Source organism: Lampetra planeri, chromosome 4 (genome assembly GCF_965212315.1).
Source record: "Lampetra planeri chromosome 4, kcLamPlan1.2.h2, whole genome shotgun sequence".
NCBI classification, from domain to species: Eukaryota; Metazoa; Chordata; class Hyperoartia; order Petromyzontiformes; family Petromyzontidae; genus Lampetra; species Lampetra planeri.
The window spans coordinates 26622866-26642219 of NC_136110.1; positions in this window are offsets into that span (position 1 = coordinate 26622866).

Sequence of the window (19354 nt, forward strand, 5' to 3'; positions counted from 1 at the left end):
AGTGCCTTTTCCACTTCATCGCTACGTAATTTTGTCTCGAGACATCCGCTGCCTCCACGTGAACGCCGCGGACAAAATGAGAAATAGCAAATTGCACACCACCCAGTGCCCTTGAACCTGCACCTTATCATGGACCACCTGCCAGACAGCACTGGATGTGCAGCCACAGTGGACTGCAGTGATCTGGCCTGCACTAACAACAGGCAGAATCCCGCAGGGAGCACAAGTGAGGAGCTTTTAATGTGCCCGCGGTTGCTTTATACACGTCCACCAGTCAAGCGTTGTTGCTTCTTGTTTGTAGTATCTACACAGAGGGCTGCCTGGCTATACAGGGACACTGGAGCAATTCCGCAAAGAGCAAATTGAGATGCTGGAAGGATTCCTCAAGGTGGCGAAGGTCCCTAATGCTTCTGTATGTATGTATGTTGAACTTCTTTCGCACCGTATATAGCCAACTGTGCTAATCGGTGGTGCAGGGGAAGGACAGTTGTGTCTGCAACTGCAGCCCCGAGTACTTTCACTTAGATTGATGGTTGCCACCTGCCCTGGTTTTCCCAGGATCATTCTCTCTTTGAGGTAGCTGTCCTTTGGAATCGAGTACGTAGATAACCACGAAAGACATCGCATTTTACATATGTATTCTTCCCGCTTCTTGCATTGTGAGACATCCTTCCAATGATATGTTATTTGTATTCTTGTACGTCAATGGGTGGCAACTCTACATACACCAATACCCATCTCTTCATAAATCATGGTCTTGCTGTCACTTGAAGGCATTGGAAAAGACTGCCTTCAGAGACCCAAGAGAACATGTATATATACTCATGAGTACAAAGCATGTGCTTTCAAATATACATTTCATTTCAGCCCCGTTTACATACTCACTGGCATAAGAACGTGGTAGAACAGCTGAGCAGCACAATCTGTTTTCAACAGGATGCCCTGTCATGCATGACGACCAATGATTTTCATAAAGGATGAAAGTTTGTCTCCAAACGTTGAAGTCTCATGGGATCTGTCACACGCACATGGTAGCTAATGGGATAGTAGTCTCAAAATTGGTGGGACCAGACTGTGGCTTAAAGCGGTAATACTCAGTCAAGTAGGTTAACGTGCTGCCGTAGGATAATAGAGCATTTTCAAGTTTCATCATCAGTCTTGTAAATCCATACCTCACTAAGCAGGCGTGTCATTGAAAGATTTTAAAGAAACACCCAGCATCAGTTTTTTTTTTTTAATATTGGAAGCAGACACACAGATTGACATAGGCTGAACATGAAAGTGAAATCAGCTCAAACAAGCTTGTTGTAGCTCGTGTTAAAGCGAGGTCACGATTAAAACGGTTGCAATTAATTATAACAGCAATGGATGTAATCAGTATGGTAATGAAACAGTGTTAACTGAAATGGGTGAGCATTGTGGATTTACATCGGCACGTGGCTCCGGACTGAATGGTTCACAGAGTGGCAGACGGGCAGCTTAAATCACAGAGATCACAAAGAGCATACTGAGCAAACAATGGTAGAATGCAATCAAGCGGTACCTGACAATGGTTAGACAGGCCTTCAAAAGCTGGAAGAATGGGGGGGGGGGACGCAAAGCCACTGCATCCAAAGCCGCTTCATAGCATTACAGGACACGATGAAAAAAAAAACTGCTTAACATAACCTTTGTTGTGTGCCAATGTGTAAAAATAAAAGTGGCACCAAAGGTACCGTATTATTATATTAGGCACATAAATAATTATCCAACACCATGCCACGTTGTAACATGAAACATACATTGTCTTACGGAACGTGTCCTCTTTGTTGGCACGGCTGTGTGGTTTTTTTTCGCTTCCAGTTTATTTTTAGCGAAGAACAAATTAAGTGATTCACTTTTTGCTTGTTACTATAGTGTGTCTTCACCAAAAGCAACAGCTTTGACCATCGCACAAGCACGATCCTGTCAGCGTGGCATCACAGCATCACGGCACCACATCATTTCACGATGTGTGGGTAAAGCACACCATGAGAATTGGACTTAAAAATCAAATGCTACAAAAATAACCAAAGCTGCTTTGTGTTATTTCATTAACATCCAAAACCTATTCGTGTAAACATCCCTTGCCTTTTAAAAATGTCTGACATATTACATTTACATTATTGGAAACAGATTATTCTAAGCTTTTGTAAAAACAACTGTTCATATTGGGATAAAGACCTCCTTTGAGGACATTAACCATATTTGTATTTTTCACAATTAACAATAATTTAGGTACACACGAGTAAATGTAAAAACGGTAAAAAAATACAGTTGAAACTACTCCTTCATATTTGTGATATTAAGTCTATTTTGCTGGAATTATGACTCATTTGATTGTATAAGACTTCATGGAATACATATACAGAGTAAAAATAAACATGTGGAATCAACAATTTGCCCCAGTCCAAATGTATGGCCCAAGTATACAACGTTTATGGGTGAAGCAATTTAGTTTTGAATTCAGAATGTTACTTTTATATCGCTAGCTCAAGATTTTAGCTCTACAAGCAAAGCCAATTTGAAGCTTTCAAATGAACCATAAAATCTGCCAGTTTCGTTTTGCTAAAGTGGCAAAAAATGGTTATTGCCATGTGTATAATGCTCCTTGTTCAGCAGCTCGTAACAGGCAGAAAGGTAGCGGGCACAAAGAATTAAAACAGCAAGACGTGCATTTATGTCCGCAGTGCGTATGTGTGAGGAGCGGTCGTGTAGCGGTTAGCGCGCACTGCTACGAACCCGGCGACCCGAGTTCGATTCCCGCTCACGGCCAAGAGCAGTGACGATTATCTGAATCGGTCCTGGGCCTCCCCTAGGTGGAGTCAGCCTCAAATTAGTGCCCGGTACGGTGTGTGTAAACATCGCCACTGGGGAGACAAAGGCGGTCGGGCGTGGGGCTGGCCACCCACCCCCTCGTGTACCGTTCCGGCCTTTATAGATGCTCACTAACAGCACTTGCCCCAACAGTCTGTTAAAGGCTATACGGGGGATCTTTATCTTTGTGCGTATGTGCACACACTCCAGTATGAACATCCTGCCATCAGCAATCAGATAAGAGGCTTAAAATGAGAATGGCTTCTCCTGTATATATCAATTTCCAGGCCATGCTATCATCACCACAATCAAATTAGATATATACACAGTGTTTATTTACCAAAATATACAATTGTATTTACATTGGCATTACAAAACTAAAATACAAAAGCAATGTATCAGGTGAACAGATTAAAAAGATTATATTTCTGAGCTCACATACATGTGCAGCCCCCTGTCAATCAACTGCTGGATAATGGCCTCCCCAGACTGTGCATAATGGAGGTCATTTAACTGTACTTCACCACAACGTTCGTTTAGTGGATTGGTGAAGGCAGGGAGCAAAGATATGGGGGGGGGGGCACAAAAGTACAATACAAACATTGATTTCGATTTAAAGTGTTCGTGACTGCAGGGATTCATCTTCTTGGTTCTTTCGTTAAAGTCACGTAGAAGGAAAATTATAAAATTATAAAAATAAAACATAATAAAATAATTATCACGACGTTTCGGCCACAACGGCTGCTTGCGTTGTGGCCGAAACGTCGTGAGAATTATTTTATTATGTTTTATTTTTATTATTTTATTATTTTCCTTCTACGTGACTTTAACGAAAGAACCAAGAAGATGAACATTGATGTTGCTGCACTTCCAACTATTGTGCAGCACATAGTCCCACAACCTATACTATCTGTTACACACGATGCTCACCCACGCAAGAACTAGCCAGGCTGAGGGCTGGTCATCTGATGACATTGGGCGCATTCCGAGCAATTTGGTCCGAGGCGCAGATGTACATCGCAACAGTGGAACCTGGGCGGAAGTTTCATCTTCTTGGTTCTTTAGGTAAAGTCACGTAGAATGGAAATAATAAAATAATAAAAATAAAACATAATAAAATAATTCTCACGACGTTTCGGCCACAACGCAAGCAGACGTCCTCAGGTGGAGAACAGGTCTGTCGAGAAGACAGAGTCTGAAATCGAAAAATTCTGGGCGGAAGTTGTGAAATATGAAAATTAGGACGAGTCATTCCATCACCAGCCGTTGTTTATCCAATGCCGAGGTGAAGGCTTCCCCCACCATCGCCATCCCTCACGGTCCTGCAACGCCACAATCCACGAGCCATCTCACTCGTGCACTTGGGCTGATGTCATCGCTTCACCTCCGCGGTGTGGTAACCTCTCCTCCGGTCTGTCCTCTCCCTTGGGGTGGACGGTTTCCATTAACCAGTCTCGACCACCGGTTGTCAATCCCTATGGTGATGTGCCCACCCCAAGCTCACTCAACTCTCCGGAACAGTCAACGTGACTTGCAATTTGTTCCCCTATCATCTCCGTGCCTCAATGAAATTCCAAGCGTATATCTCTCCATGCTCGTGTACTTTTCAGATTTGCTTTGCTCCATATCCTGTGTGAGTGATTCATATGCGATCTGTCAAATGAGATGCTGTTATCTATTGTCTGTCTAAACAAAGGCACACCCGGTTATTGTAGACCACTTTTACCATCGTAACATTCTACACTCTATCCACTGAGAGCGGAACAAGTAATGTTCGTCTTAAACTTCCACGACATACCTATCATATTGTGTGCATTTGCATGCGCATATTACTCATACAACCATATTTGTCATTGTGCACGGGGCTGTTCTGAAGCACAGTATCAACATTGTAAAATTAAATTATTCGACATTTAATATATCTTCACTTATCTCTTTCGTGGAAAAGTCTCTCTTTGAATAATAAAATGGGACATTGTTATAGATATGTACAGTATTTTCCATGTTTCAACTAGGGCTGCTGATAAAAATCAATACCGTGAGAAATGGAATGAATTCTTTCAGTGAAAGTGTTTCAATAGCACAGAATAAGACTCCCCCCATTGTGAATATGTATGTTTGTTAATATGAATATAATTTAAAGTAGCATTGTGTAAATTAAAATAACATATTCAAAATGAAAAATTAGTAGGATTTGCAGATATGTTGAGGTGTTGTCTTCCATTTGCAGATTTTTTTTTTAAATGATTGTGCTCTGCAAGCATAGGATACTGAATGGCAGGGCCAAAAGTGCACATTTGAGATAATTGCCCAGAATTACCATAAATTGCGGCACTGCCCAATCCTGAATGCTTGCTAAAAACGATGTACACATATCCAGGGTCTATCAACTGCAATATAATACCAAATTATGAGAAATTGGGAAAAAAACATCTCAAGTAGGACTCTTGTAATAAATAGTCTAATTTCAAGCTTTCCTAGCCTTTCTAGATAACATTTTTTTGAAATTCAAAACTTGCATTCCATAACCATTGTGTTGTTGCTGACATCAATATATATGAACATGTATGAACCAATGTATAATGCATTACCACAAACCCTAGCGAGCAAGGCCATACCTTTGGAAATGTAATAACCTTGGAAGAAAAAATGAAATAGTCCATCCTTAATGCATAATTGGTTTTCGTCTGGCTTTTCTCTTGTCAAGTACACGTCAGTTGGTTATGTCATGGTGTGGCATTGTCTGTATTGAGTTCACTCCACAAATAATAATAAAATATTTTTTTAAATAGTATTTTTTCTTATTTTTTCTATCTAGGTGACTTTACCAAAAGACCCAAAGAATACAACAATTATAATTTTCATTTTGGTGCTTGAGCCAGAAAATTGCATAAAGAGTAGTGGAGTGAACTCAATGCAGACAATGCCACAGTCACGAAAGCTTTAAGTCAAGATTTATAATTGTTGCTCAGCATCGACATTAGCCATATGGACAAGATTGAGTTAATTTTACTTTGGCCTATAATTGTAAGTTTCCACAGTCTTCACTGATTGGGGAGACTGATAAATTTGAAATAATTGATTTACTATTAGCGGACAGCACATCCTTTGGATGGGGTTAATTTTCCACATCATCCCTGACCTACCCATCATACCCACCTCCTTACCTAACATGTCCACCCCCCTATCCAACAAATCCATTTCCCTTCAATTAACATTGCCCTACCCAACATGTCTGCCCCCCTTCCCCAGAATAGCAAACTCCCTGCCATGTCTGGAAAGAATGGAAGCAAGCCAAATTCACCGCCATTCTAAACCCCGGAAAGCCACAAGACTTGCCCTCCAACTACAGACAAATATCTCTCTTGTCCTCCATCTCCAAGCTGATGGAACGTTCTATGCTTGCCAGACTTTCCCCCATTATCGACCCCCAAATGTTTCCCGAACAAGCCGGCTGTAGCTGCTGCGAACAGATCTTTGCCTTCACCACCCTCAATAAACGCTGCTTTCCAGCGTCAACAAAAAACTGGCACAGCTTAGATTTTCTGTTGCCAATGACACTGTTGGGCATCACGGCCAGCTGTTGAATATGGCAATACTCATCAGATGCCATCCTGCTGTACAGATATATGACACAGCGCTCAGTGACTGTATTTTCAGGGCTACACCTCGCTAGCAACACAGCCGCAATAAAATGAAGAACAATGGCAGCCTCCCTCAAGGCTCAGTATGAGCACCTTCACTATTTAACAAATACTAAATTGACCGGACATGTACATCATCTCACAAGTTCATATATCGCAGATGACATAACCCTTGCTGCAAAGGGAACAAACCTCGAGAACATTGCCTACACTCTTACAGCTCATCTAACTTTATTGGAGGCATATTTCTGTTGATGGAGACTCCAACCAAATCCTTCCAAAACCACCACAGGTGCCTTTCACTTGATCAATCAAGCAGCAGATGCCACCCTTGAGGGTGTCCTTCTGTGGTAGCCAAGTGCGCTATGATCCCACTCCAAGATAGCCAGGGGTTATCGTGGATAGAAGCCTGACATTCAAGCCCCACATAAAACAGATCGCTTAAAAGACCAAATGAAGAATCGCCTTGCTACAGAAATTTTTAGAAACGGCCCTGAGGCACCTCAGCTGATGTGCTATGAACTGCTGCCCTATCACTGATCTACTCGGTGGCAGAGCCTTGCATTCCAGCCTAGTTTCGGAGCTCATACGCAGAACTGCTAGGTGCACAATTAAATAAGGCAATGCACATCATAACCGGAACACTGAAACCGACACTAATCCCCTGGTTCCGTGTTCTGGTGAACATTCTGGAAGCAAATAGCCACAGAGACATGCAAACCGCAAGGGAGTTTATACACTTTTTTGCCAATGACAATCAACCTATCAACCAAAACTTCAACAATGTACCTCACCACCAACTCAGGTCCTCCTGGGATCATGCTGCAGTCACCATCCTAGAATCTCACCCAGGTCCAGAAGAGCACTTGCGAACAGAGAGGAACAACACGGACAACCTGAATAAGCATCTCATCCAAAACTCGATCATCATCATCATCACCACACCTCCCGGTTTTGACATTCCCCTCGAAGACACCGACGTAACCATCAAACACGTCAAAACATCACCAAGCCGTTGGGCACATCTCCTTTATAAATGAAACATTAAAGACAAGCCACCAGTGCGACTGTGGCCATGCGACCCAAACTATGGACTATATCGTAAACCACTGTAGTCTGCGCTCCTTCAATGGAGAGATATCAAAACCACACGAACTTTCTCCTAAAGCCCTCTCGTGGCTAACAGACCTCGACATTGACGATTAGGTCCTGAACATATTGCCACATGCAATAATAGAATCTCCCTATGCATTATGTCCGCCTCCCCACCCAACATGTCCACACCAATTTTTTATTTATTTTTAACTACTATACTTTTTTTACCAGGTCAGACCCACTGAGCTATATAGCTATTTTTCAGAAGCGACCTGTCCACAAATGATCTCTCAATGAAGTGGCTTATCACGTCGAAATGTATCGCAGACAAATACTCTAAATGCATGTTAATTCTAAATGTGGAGGTAATAACCGGAAGACCAGGAGAAAATCAATATAACAACGGGGAGAACATGCAAACTCCAATTTTACAGGCGTTAGGGTCGGGATCGAACCCACGACCTCCTGAATTCCAGCCGAGGTAGATAACATCTTGCCACCGTGGCACCCCTATACACACCATGCCTACCTCCCAATCACGTCCACCTATCCACCCAACAAGTCTGCCTCCCTCCCCATCTTTTACACCTCCCTAACCAATACATTCAGCTCCCTACACAATGTCTGCTATCCAACTAAATATATATATGCACCTCTCTATCCACCGTATCCAATTCACCACCAAACGTGTCTACTTCGACAAGAGCTGCAATAGTGTTCGAAGCTCCAATCGTAATTTAAATTGAATCGCATGAGTGACAAGTGCAATACCACAATCTCTCCACCAGGCAAAACAACAGTCGTCGTACGTTTTTTTTGCCCTAGGTCAAAGGTCAGTGGTCCTACATAGGCTATATTAAATGTCAAATGTCCCTAGATTCTTTGGTGAGAATGAGCTCTTACTTGATCCGGTTTGATGAAAATCATCCAGGATAGCACGTCGACTGACAGAATAGACAGACTAATGGACACACTACGTTTGTTTTACGTGAATAAACAAAACATCCGCGATGGAAGCCAAACTAACCACTTCCCTATAACCATGCAAAGTGTCTATTGTGCAGGATAAAGATAAGGAACATTAATTAATTAATATTGAATTCACTTTCAAATGCTTTGCACAACTCAAATGATTTGTGTAGCTCTTAATACTTTCAATGAACAAGAAGTAACAGTTGCAGAGTACAACACTACGAGCAGGGCAAAGAGAGAAGAACAACTTCATTTATGGCACCGTGCAGTGTTTCATCAACATACCTTGACACGCAATCCTGGACAGCAAATCAGGACTGAAGAGCCCCTCTACCGAATATTTTATCTCAAAGTCAAGCGCAAACGACTCAAGTTCAACCGTGAACATTTTAATTTTTTTTACAACTTGTGTGTAACCTGTATTTATTTTGTTTGGGGCTCGAGAACATCCAACTCACTGCCCATGAGGACACTTCCAAAACAAGAATACGGCCTTTTTTTCTTTCTGTCAGTCCTGGCTCTTACAGCTGGGAACTCAAGGGTTGATAGCTCCGTGCCCTGACATGGTGCATTACCCCCATGGGGCACCCAGCCATCTCTAAAAAGGCAATTCTCAATGAGAGGATGTGCTTGCTTGGCACGGGTCTCTGATGAGAAGGGCAACTTAAGAGGAGGCATGGGGACGGATTGGCCAAGGGTTATTGTCATAACCCCAGACTGACAAGAAAATAAATGTTGCCTTATTTTAGGTCTGTGTAACTCTCCAGCTGTCAATGTGTTCCATTTTTTTTTTACAAAAGAATAATGATGAAAGCATGCCTCAAAGCTTCCGTGCCATGCATTTGTTTTACCCTTTCCAATTGGTGTACTTGCTAAAATATTTTCTAAAATTCTTAGATAACTAAAGTCTGTATCATATGCGGATGGTTTGTGTTATATAGCTCATACAATACAGTATAGCACAGTTATTCGACAATATAATGAGAAATTCAGAGTTAAATGTTCTGCCAGTTGAAATGTCAGACATTAATCACAAGAAAATATTTCTACAGTATTTGTCAGCCCGTTGTGTTGGGGTGTAGATCATTGCAAGCCACATATCACTATGATCAGAATACACATTAGTACTTGTGTATACATTACTATTCTATGCCACTACACCTGCAATCACGACATATACTCAACTTATAACCTTGTTTTTTGTGCAGAGATGGCACAGTGTTTCACGAACTGCAATCCGCACCCGACTATTTGAGTTTGATTCCCGGCTATGGCCAACATCAGTGGCGAGTGAAATCTAAAGCAGTTCTGGGCTGCTTCTTCACTAAACCTGCACTGAAAAGCGCGGTTAAGGATGGTAAAACAACTCAGAGGAACAACATAGCATGCGGAGGCCATCATTCACTGTGGTCAATTGACAAGAGGCCGTACATTTAAATTCCAGAATCTGGTTTATTGTTTGAATAATTTAGGATCACTGCTATCACGTTGCGAATTTTAGGAAGTGTCTTGCTTCCAGTGATTGTTGAAAGGTTTTATTGTTGTGATGTAAAGAGACAGAGACGCCCTCGCTCAACGGGGCAGCGTTAACCGTGGAGAACAACACAGCAGGAAGGCCAAGAAGGCAGTAGGATTTACGTCACTTTGCAATTGATCAGTTCTAAATTAGCATTGAGTAATAAATAACACGGGTGGAGGGATGGAGTGGCAGAGTAACGGTCAGTGCGCTGCACTGTAAACCTGGCGGCCTGCACTCAATTCACAGCCACGGCTAACATCTGTGGTATCTGAACCGATATTCCCGCCCCCACTTTACCAAACCAGCATTCACCAGCTTGGTGAAGTATGATCATGGCCGACGTGTGGTGGAGAGGCCTTCGTCCACCAGTGGACCGAGATGCTGTCTTACTTATCCAGCTCGCAATCGGTAATGCATTGCTCGACTTGTATAAAATAAACATGCCACACGAGGAAATTGCAGGCATCACAGATTCTACATCGGCTATTGCGTTCGTAAGTGCTAAGCCATTATACAGCACATCAGGACAACATTTTCAGGAAACAATTCACATATATCAAATTCACCAAAAAAAGTTTTGCTCAGTTATCATTGCACCATGCTGGCAGCAATAGAATACTTTAAATAATGCAAGCAGTTAACATAAATACGGTGAGTATGTTAAAACAATAAAGATTTCAGCTTGACGAACTTGTCAACATGCAGTGGAGTGCCAAAGAACGATCGCAGTGAAATACTGTACATGTCAAGTAACATCATCGGCAATAAATTGATATTACATTTCTTTGAAAACACATTCGCGTTTGTACATCAACACACTCGCATTTGCCCGTTAACCACGCATTTACAAGGATGGCCGTATTATTAGGTAATGTTTTTTTAATTGAAATTACTATTTTCTTTATTTTCAGACATGTACACAAACATAATGTATGTGTATATGGGGTGAGCGGTATTACAGTGTTGGTTCCGGGCTACGGCTCACATCAATGGCGAGTGATATTTAAACTGGTTTTGCCTCCCCCCCCGCACCCCATATTTCAATAACCTGCACAGATCATTGTGGTGAAGTACGGTCAAACGACCACCATAACTGACGTGGATGGCACGCGTTGCAAAAGGGCTGCGAATCATGATTATTTCTACGATATATGTAGATGTGAATAAGCATACATATGATACCATATCGAGTGCTACGTATATAGAGGTGGCAAAAAAATTCCACGGAAATGTATTTGCAGAATGCTGCCTGTGTGCACATGCGTCACGAGTGAGGACGCGGTGTATGGTATTTAGCGTGGCTTTCGTGACGTGAGTTACCGCATGCTCGTTTTTGAGACGAGGCCGACCCCAGAGGTGACCCTCGTGGAGTGAGAAGCCTTAATCACACCACGTCCATTGGGATGGAAGAGCAATACTCTCTCCATTATGCCACCACAATCCATAATGATGATAATGATAGTATTTAAATTGAGGATCCAGAACGTTAAAAGGGTGGATAGAGGGTATTTCAATTTGTTATGGTCAGCTTATCGCTGCCACAGTTTAAAGCACTGAATTAGGCTCAACTTAAAACACGAACGTCTTAACGTATTTTACAAGTCTCTCCTCGTTAATCAGAACATGTTTTTACATGGTAAGGAACTTTTAATGCTTTCATAACTATTCTGCTAATGTCTATTGCTAAGTGTTATGCAGAAAATCCAATAAACATTTTTATTTCAAAACAATTTGTACACAATTGTCAACGCGATGGCAATTTCACCGCTTCGTTCAATCAATTCAATTTCAAATTGGCTGAAGAATGAAAAGCATTTCATCAACAAAAATTAGCATTTTCAATCTATTATACATATAAAAAAAAATTTGGAAGCATTCTAACTGTTAGTATCTATGAAAAACTCTTAGGGAGACAATAAAGTATAGAAATTCCCCACAAAAGTTGTGTCCATACGAATAATAGAACATACACATTTGAAAGAAAATAATGTACTGCCTAAATCTTGACTTAAAGCTTTCGTGACTGCAGGAATTCATATTCTTTGGGTCTTTCGGTATAAAGTCACGTAGCTACTTTAGATTGGGTTGGAAGAGCAATACTCTCGCCATTATGCCACCACAATCCTTTGGAGAGATATCTACGTGACGTTACCGAAAGACCCAAATAAAATGTACTGCCTTTTTGTCGGACTGGCCTTTGTTGTACTGTTGCTATGCTTCCATTTGTTCACCTACCGCTAGACAAATAGCTCCGCATGTTATCTGGCCATTAGGTTTGTTTAATCACACTGAACCATGCTGATCAGTACAAGTTGATAAAACAGGGGACCCAGGACCAATTCAGACATCACTCACCACCGATATTAGCTGTTACCAGGAATGGAACTTAGGATGTCGGGTTCATAGTGAAATGCACTCACAACTCTGCCAATGCACCAAACTTGTTGCGCATTACTGCATATACAATTTGACATCTATATTGGTGCCACTACCGCTTTATGTTAGATAAACTTGTTATTACGTCTCTTGCGCTAGCATGGAGTGGTTTCCACCTTGCAATGTATGACCAGGATGTGGAGAACAGATATGTGTGTGTGGAAATATTCAGCTGCATAGAATTTAGTTTCAAAGATGTGTTTTACTTATATCCGCTTCAAAAAGTAATGCTACTTCATTTGCATTCACGAAACACATTTTCAGTGCTTTTCAAAAGTGTCATGTGGAACTTTCGCTGCTGGTGGATGAACCGATTTGTCCACATTGTTAAACCCTGTACTGCATAAAACTGCAAATTTTAACAAAATGCACCATTGTTAAGTCGTGTTTTTTTCTCTCTATATAAAAATAATGTTGCTAGAAAATTACGACTAGCTACTGCGTAAAAACTGGCCAATCATAATCACGCGCATTACACTTGTTCCAGTCTCTTTCAAAAGTTTGTTGCAACAGAGCCCAGGTATGTTTTCTGTCAAAGAATGAAATACGACCCTATACCCTCCTGCATATTCAAACGGGACCCAACGTAATGACGTGTGAAATGCTCTGTATGTTATGATGTCTGGGCCATTAATAACCGGCAAAGCTTGCCAACAGCTTTGGAGAGATATGTGATGCAATTTATTCTCCGCAATTTTTATTGTGTGCAATGAAATTCATATGATCTCTAACCTGAGCTGCAAGACATGGCTTACAATAATCTGTATTGTTCGAAACTCTAGTCCATTATTTCAGTTATTCATTTATTTTAATAAATAGGATAGATTTGGCAATCTCTAATCAGAGTCAGAAGTACATATTTGAAAGGAAGTATCAAAACAAAACTAATTTAAAAAAAAACCTTCCCTTATCACTGTGCAGCACATTGGACAGATTGTGAAGTTCATTGTTTGCATTTTAATAAAATAAAGCCCTGATATGAAAGCGCATTCCTTACAATATTGATGTTCCTAAACCGACAATGACTCCACCACTAATTATAAAGCTTCAGTTTATTAATGAGTCCACATGAAAAATACATTATCCCAATCATTATTATGTTTTACTTTTCTGTTTGTATTTTGTGATCTATATAGTAGCATAAGCCACCTACCAACAATGCATCCAATTAAAAATATTGCAACAAATAAAGGATGCAAGAGGAAACATTAATTTAGTGCACAATGCATTATATCCTTACGGGAAACCCGATTAAAACCTTTCAGATAACCATAATCATATGCATTTTTTATTTCTGCAAAATGAGCAACCCGCAAACAGAAAACATTTTACGATAATGACCGGTATCCTGAAATAGACGTCCATACTCCTGACATGGTGCATTAGAAGAAGAAAAAAATAATAATATACGGATGATCTCTAATGTGCTTCAGTCGAGCTTTCACAATCAGAATCTTTACGTAGACTGGAAAGATACGATAAGCTATGAAGCTCTATTTCACAAACTATTTGTATTCTTTGTTCTTTCGGTAAAGTCACATAGATAGAAAACAAAAATCGAAATTAAAAGCAAAAAACCCACGACGTTTCGATCGCAACACAAGCGGTCTTCTTCAGGTGGAGAGAAAAGAGGAAACGTCGTGGGTTTTTTGCTTTTAATTTAGATTTTTGTTTCCTATCTACGTTACTTTACCGAAAAAAACAAGAATATGAATTCCTGCAGTCACGAAAGTGTTAAGTCAAAATTTAGACTATTTGTAGTTATGAGTCGAAGGGAGGTGGCAAAATGTCTTACAAATTTGCAGTCGGTGCAGGGTATCTCCAAAAGGCTGGCAGATTAAATATTAAAAAGTGACTTCATCACTCCTAGGAAAACATTCTGGTGATGCAGTGACCTCAGGTGCTAGGTACAGAGTAATAGGTGGCACAATAAAAACTGCAAGTGTTGCAAATGCTTAGGACATTTAACCTTCACGCCCTTGGCTGGTCCCAACAGTCCTTTCACAGCATTCTCCAAGATGAATTTACTTCCCTTTGAAAACTATACTTGTATTCTTAGGTTTTTTCGGTAAAGTCACGTAGGTAAAACATCAAAATTAATGAAAATAAAATAAAATAAAAACAAAAAATCACGACGTTTCGGAGGCGTGATTTTTTGTTTTTATTTTCATTAATTTTGATGTTTTACCTACGTGACTTTACCGAAAAAACCTAAGAATATGATTCCTTGCCGTCACGAAAGCTTCAAATCTAAAACTATACTTGCTTTGGGGCAAACACTAACCACAAGCCTTGGCACTTTGCATTTCTGGAAAATGAGAAACATGGCACTTCCTCATAGAAAGGCGAAATGTCATGGATGAAACCATTTCGGTGACACAGTGGTCTGGAGTTTAATCAGATGGGGACCATCCAAATGCCACTGATAGTGAGTGGATCTTCTGAACTAGCCATACCACTTGCAAGGCAATGCAGCAGGTTATTTATTTTTAATGCATCATTTTACATTATTTAAATATTGTGCAGTATACATGGCAGCGTGGCCTTTAACTACACAAGAAATGAGTAATTTGGACGCCCCATCTTGATAAGTACATTTTTCATGTATATTATTTGCACAATTACAATATAAATCTGATTTCAAGGCTACTTTATCAATGTGCCAGTCCGAGCCATTTATAGCCACAGGGTATTTATTCCTGAAAACACTGCCATTATGCTCAAAGTGCATTGACCTTTCAAAAGCTCATAAATACACAAGTGAAAGGTAATTATATTCTAATTTAAATTAAGCATAATTTTGAGAATTATAATTGCATATATGCAAATGGTAAGCATTTGGGGAACAGTATTTGATCTTGAACGGAGAGGAAAAAACGTTCAAAAAAATTATTTGTTTTATATATATATTAATTTTATATAGAATCATACTCCACATGCAAAGATATGTTGATATTATATGAAAGGAATTGATCAAACTGAGATAAAAAAAAAGTAAACAAATAGAAATGAGTTTCGACACTGATTAAATAAATTAAGATAATATTGCAGCTAACAGTGCAACATCCTGTGTCAGAGAATTAACTCAGAAGACGAAATCACAGAAATTGTTCTGAAGTCACTTCAATAGATCTCTTTAATCCCCACTCGGGGTACATCTTTCTTAACTAGGGGTACACCTTTGTAACTATCTCACCCATCCATACTGGACATCTGTGAAAAGAGCTTCATAGCTCATCGGATTCCTTCTGTAATCTACATTTTAAAAATTTGAGTCTGACATTCCCTGCAAAGTGTGTTTGTCAAGAAGCAACATAGTGGAGCTCTAATTTAGCCTAATTAAGTGACAACCCACACATAATGCGATTGTTTGCCATCATTGGTGACGGGGCTTTGACCATCAACTCGCAACAAGTGAGAGCCCAGTTTAGTCACAGCTGTCTGCCAGAATTGAATATCGTGATCTCAGCAGTGTCGGCTCTGTGCTTTGACCCTTAGCCACCCGGTGACCTCCAAACGGTGTCCTTCTTCCGAGACTGTGGCTTAACAACAACACAAAATTGGGCTTTATGTTTGAAATAAAAATGCTGTCTGTTTGCAAAATATGTGCGTAAACGTTATAACCGGTCTTTTCATGAGTCCCTACTCACCGAATGTTATGTCTGGGATGATATATTCAACAAAGGTAATGACAAAGTAATTGAATGCCATATTTTGAAATCCATGCCTTGGAGTCTAATCGCGTGTACAAAATAAACTGTCAGAATACATCTGTAGGACTCGTACAAGGGTTGTCTTTCTCTCTCTTTATTTTCCTCTTAAGAGTCCACCTTCGCCGCGCCACCGCTCCGCGTCTCGGCGCGGCCTCGCTCCGCTCCGCGTCTCTCTGCTGCGCCACCGCTCCGCGTCTCGGCGCGGCCTCGCTCCGCGTCTCTCTGCTGCGCCACCGCTCCGCGTCTCTCCGTGCCCTCACTCCGCTCCGCGTCTCTCTACCTCACTATCGCTACGCTTGTCGTCTCTACGGTTCCTCCTACTCTGCATCCTTCCGATGCATGGCTACCCTGTCTGCTCACTGCGTTCTCGCTACCACTGTCTCTCCACGCTTTACTCTACTATCACTTGCTCTGCGACTCCCCGGGCACCGTTGCTGCAGCTCCATCCACGACGCCAACTCGTACAGGACTCCCTTCTCTCTGTTGCGCTCTGGCTTATATCCCCACACCAATTAATCTCCCTAATTATCTCTACTCCCCCCGCTTATCGCTCGCCCCCTGGCCCCCCCCCCCCCCGTGTCACGTGGCCTTGTTTTCGCCGCCAGAGCGACGCCAGCTAATGCCCAATTACCTTGCCAGCCAATCACTGGCCTGTGTCCTCCCGGCTACCCTGACACCTGTTTTAACCCTTAACGACCCACTTCGCCTAAGTCACAACAACAACCATTACCTCACATCACCCCACTGTACTGTGCTTGCTCGCATAGCAACAGAGGCGGGGGATGCGTTGCGCGCTATACTCAAGCCCTACACATCTATCAATATTTAGTGTACTTATACAATTGTCCAGATTTGGATAAGTATACCATCCTGGATACAACATTGTTTGACTGCCCCCATAGGAATCCAAGTTTTAATATCTATTTTTTAATCTACCTATAAAATCGTATCAAATTCCCATTTGCATTCTGAAACAGTTTGCTGGCTGCCCATAAAGATGAAAAGATTTTCCTTGTTAATGGCTTTGGTGGGTATGCTAATTATAACATACAGCATAATGTTATTTATTTTCCTCCGAAATATTTAGATCACCATGCTCGCATTACAGAATACAAACTATGCTTTTATTTTTGTTGGGTGGGAGGGGCTGCCTATAATGAATAAATAACCACGTTTCTATATTTTTTTCCCCTTTGAAATTAATGTGGACGTTTCGACAAGCAAGACGACTGCGATGACTTCCAGGTACTGCAACAATATTGGTGGGGTTGTTCTTTTTTTACGGTTGTCATAAACGTACCTTCGCCACCAGAAGAAGCATCTAGTAGAAATCAAGAGCCCGAGGTGATCATATACTCGTCACTGTAAATCACACACTTGGCAGTTCTTCAGGGGGCCTTTTTGAAGCCAAAGATTTTTTTCTCTCTCTCTCTCTATGGTCTCCCTGTTTTGTCATTAATTAATTTCAGGCGGTGCTCGGAGCGGCGAGTATCTCTTGTGGGGCCTTATTACGATACTGCCCTGTGGCCCACGCTTAATTCATTTACTTTGCAAGCATAACTGAAGTAGGGTTTTTTTGTGTGTGTATTCGTGTGCATGAAAATTAAAAAAACAGGCTATGGAGATGTTTTTATTATTTCATTTATACGTGTTCCCCCAACTTGCCTTACAGCGTGACTCGGCATGTCAGCAAAATGCAGTATGCATGACATAAATATAATGTGGGTTTGCATTCACGTGATATATTACAGTACATGTTTGTCCATTGCTGCCTGCATAAGAGCTATCGGAGTGTAGTGTGAATGCCTCAACCCTTGCCCAATCTTTTCTTGACACACAACACAGACAAGATTTTTTTTCACGTCTATTAAAGAACACAATTAAACCATAAGCAGTCACAATTGTTGAACGAAGCGTGATTCATCTTGAAAACGCACAGTCTCTTAATGGCTTTTACAAAATCCAGATAAGATTCTGGAGATGGTTTGCCTTGTTTTTCACCATACAATAGGGCATGCTCATCTCCTCATTGTTATGGTTACGGTTATTCAAATCTCCACTTCATTGTCACAATCTATTCCAGTTTAATAAACAGGGGGTCCTAATTTACTTCATTCGATTTTTTTAATTTGGTATTTTATCACAAGGTTGTTCGTACTGTGGTTTAAGGTCTTCCCATATCTAGACGTGACCTGTGCAGAGTGCTATTCATGTTGGCTCTGGTTTTCAGACTAATGTGACCTTGGGCTCTTTGCTGTTTGCCATTCTGGTGACATAACCAGCCCAACAAAGTAATTCTTTTTGAATTATTATATTAAGTGACGTCTACTCGGATCTATAATGGGCCTCATCATCTGATGCATGGTCACGCCATTCAACGTACGCATCCTCTATGATTACAGGACTTTTGAAAGGCATTCAGCATTTTCTTCCTCTCACGGCCAATTATCAAGGTCTCCATTCTATGCCTTTAATATTAGTATCTCACAACCAATGCAATGAACGTGTTTGAGCACAGCATATTATTTCATTATCATTGTAGACGTGGTTAACTATAACCATATAATACATTTGGCTGCTTAAATACATTTTAAGAAGAAAACATCAAGAATTTAGTATAACAAACTCACAGCCTCTTATTAGTTTTCATTTGACAATTCTATACAGTGGAGTCGGCTCTTTTCAAAACATCCTGTGCATAAACACCAGACCTTTCAAATATATATTTGTACTAGCAGGAAGATTCTGGCATTGCCCGGGCGAAAAAGACATAAACACATCGACATACACACATACATCGACTCACACACACATACATAGACTCACACACACATCGACCTACACACACACATATGGACTTACACACACATATATCGACTAACACACACACATGGACTCACACATACATCGACGTACACACACACACATCGACTGACACACATTGACTCACACACACATCGACGCACACACGGACATCGACCCACACACACACATATTGACTTACACACACACATATCGACTAACACACACACACATGGACTCACACACACATCGACGCACACACGCACATCGACCCACACACACACATATGGACTTACACACACACATATCGACTAACACACACACACATGGACTCACAC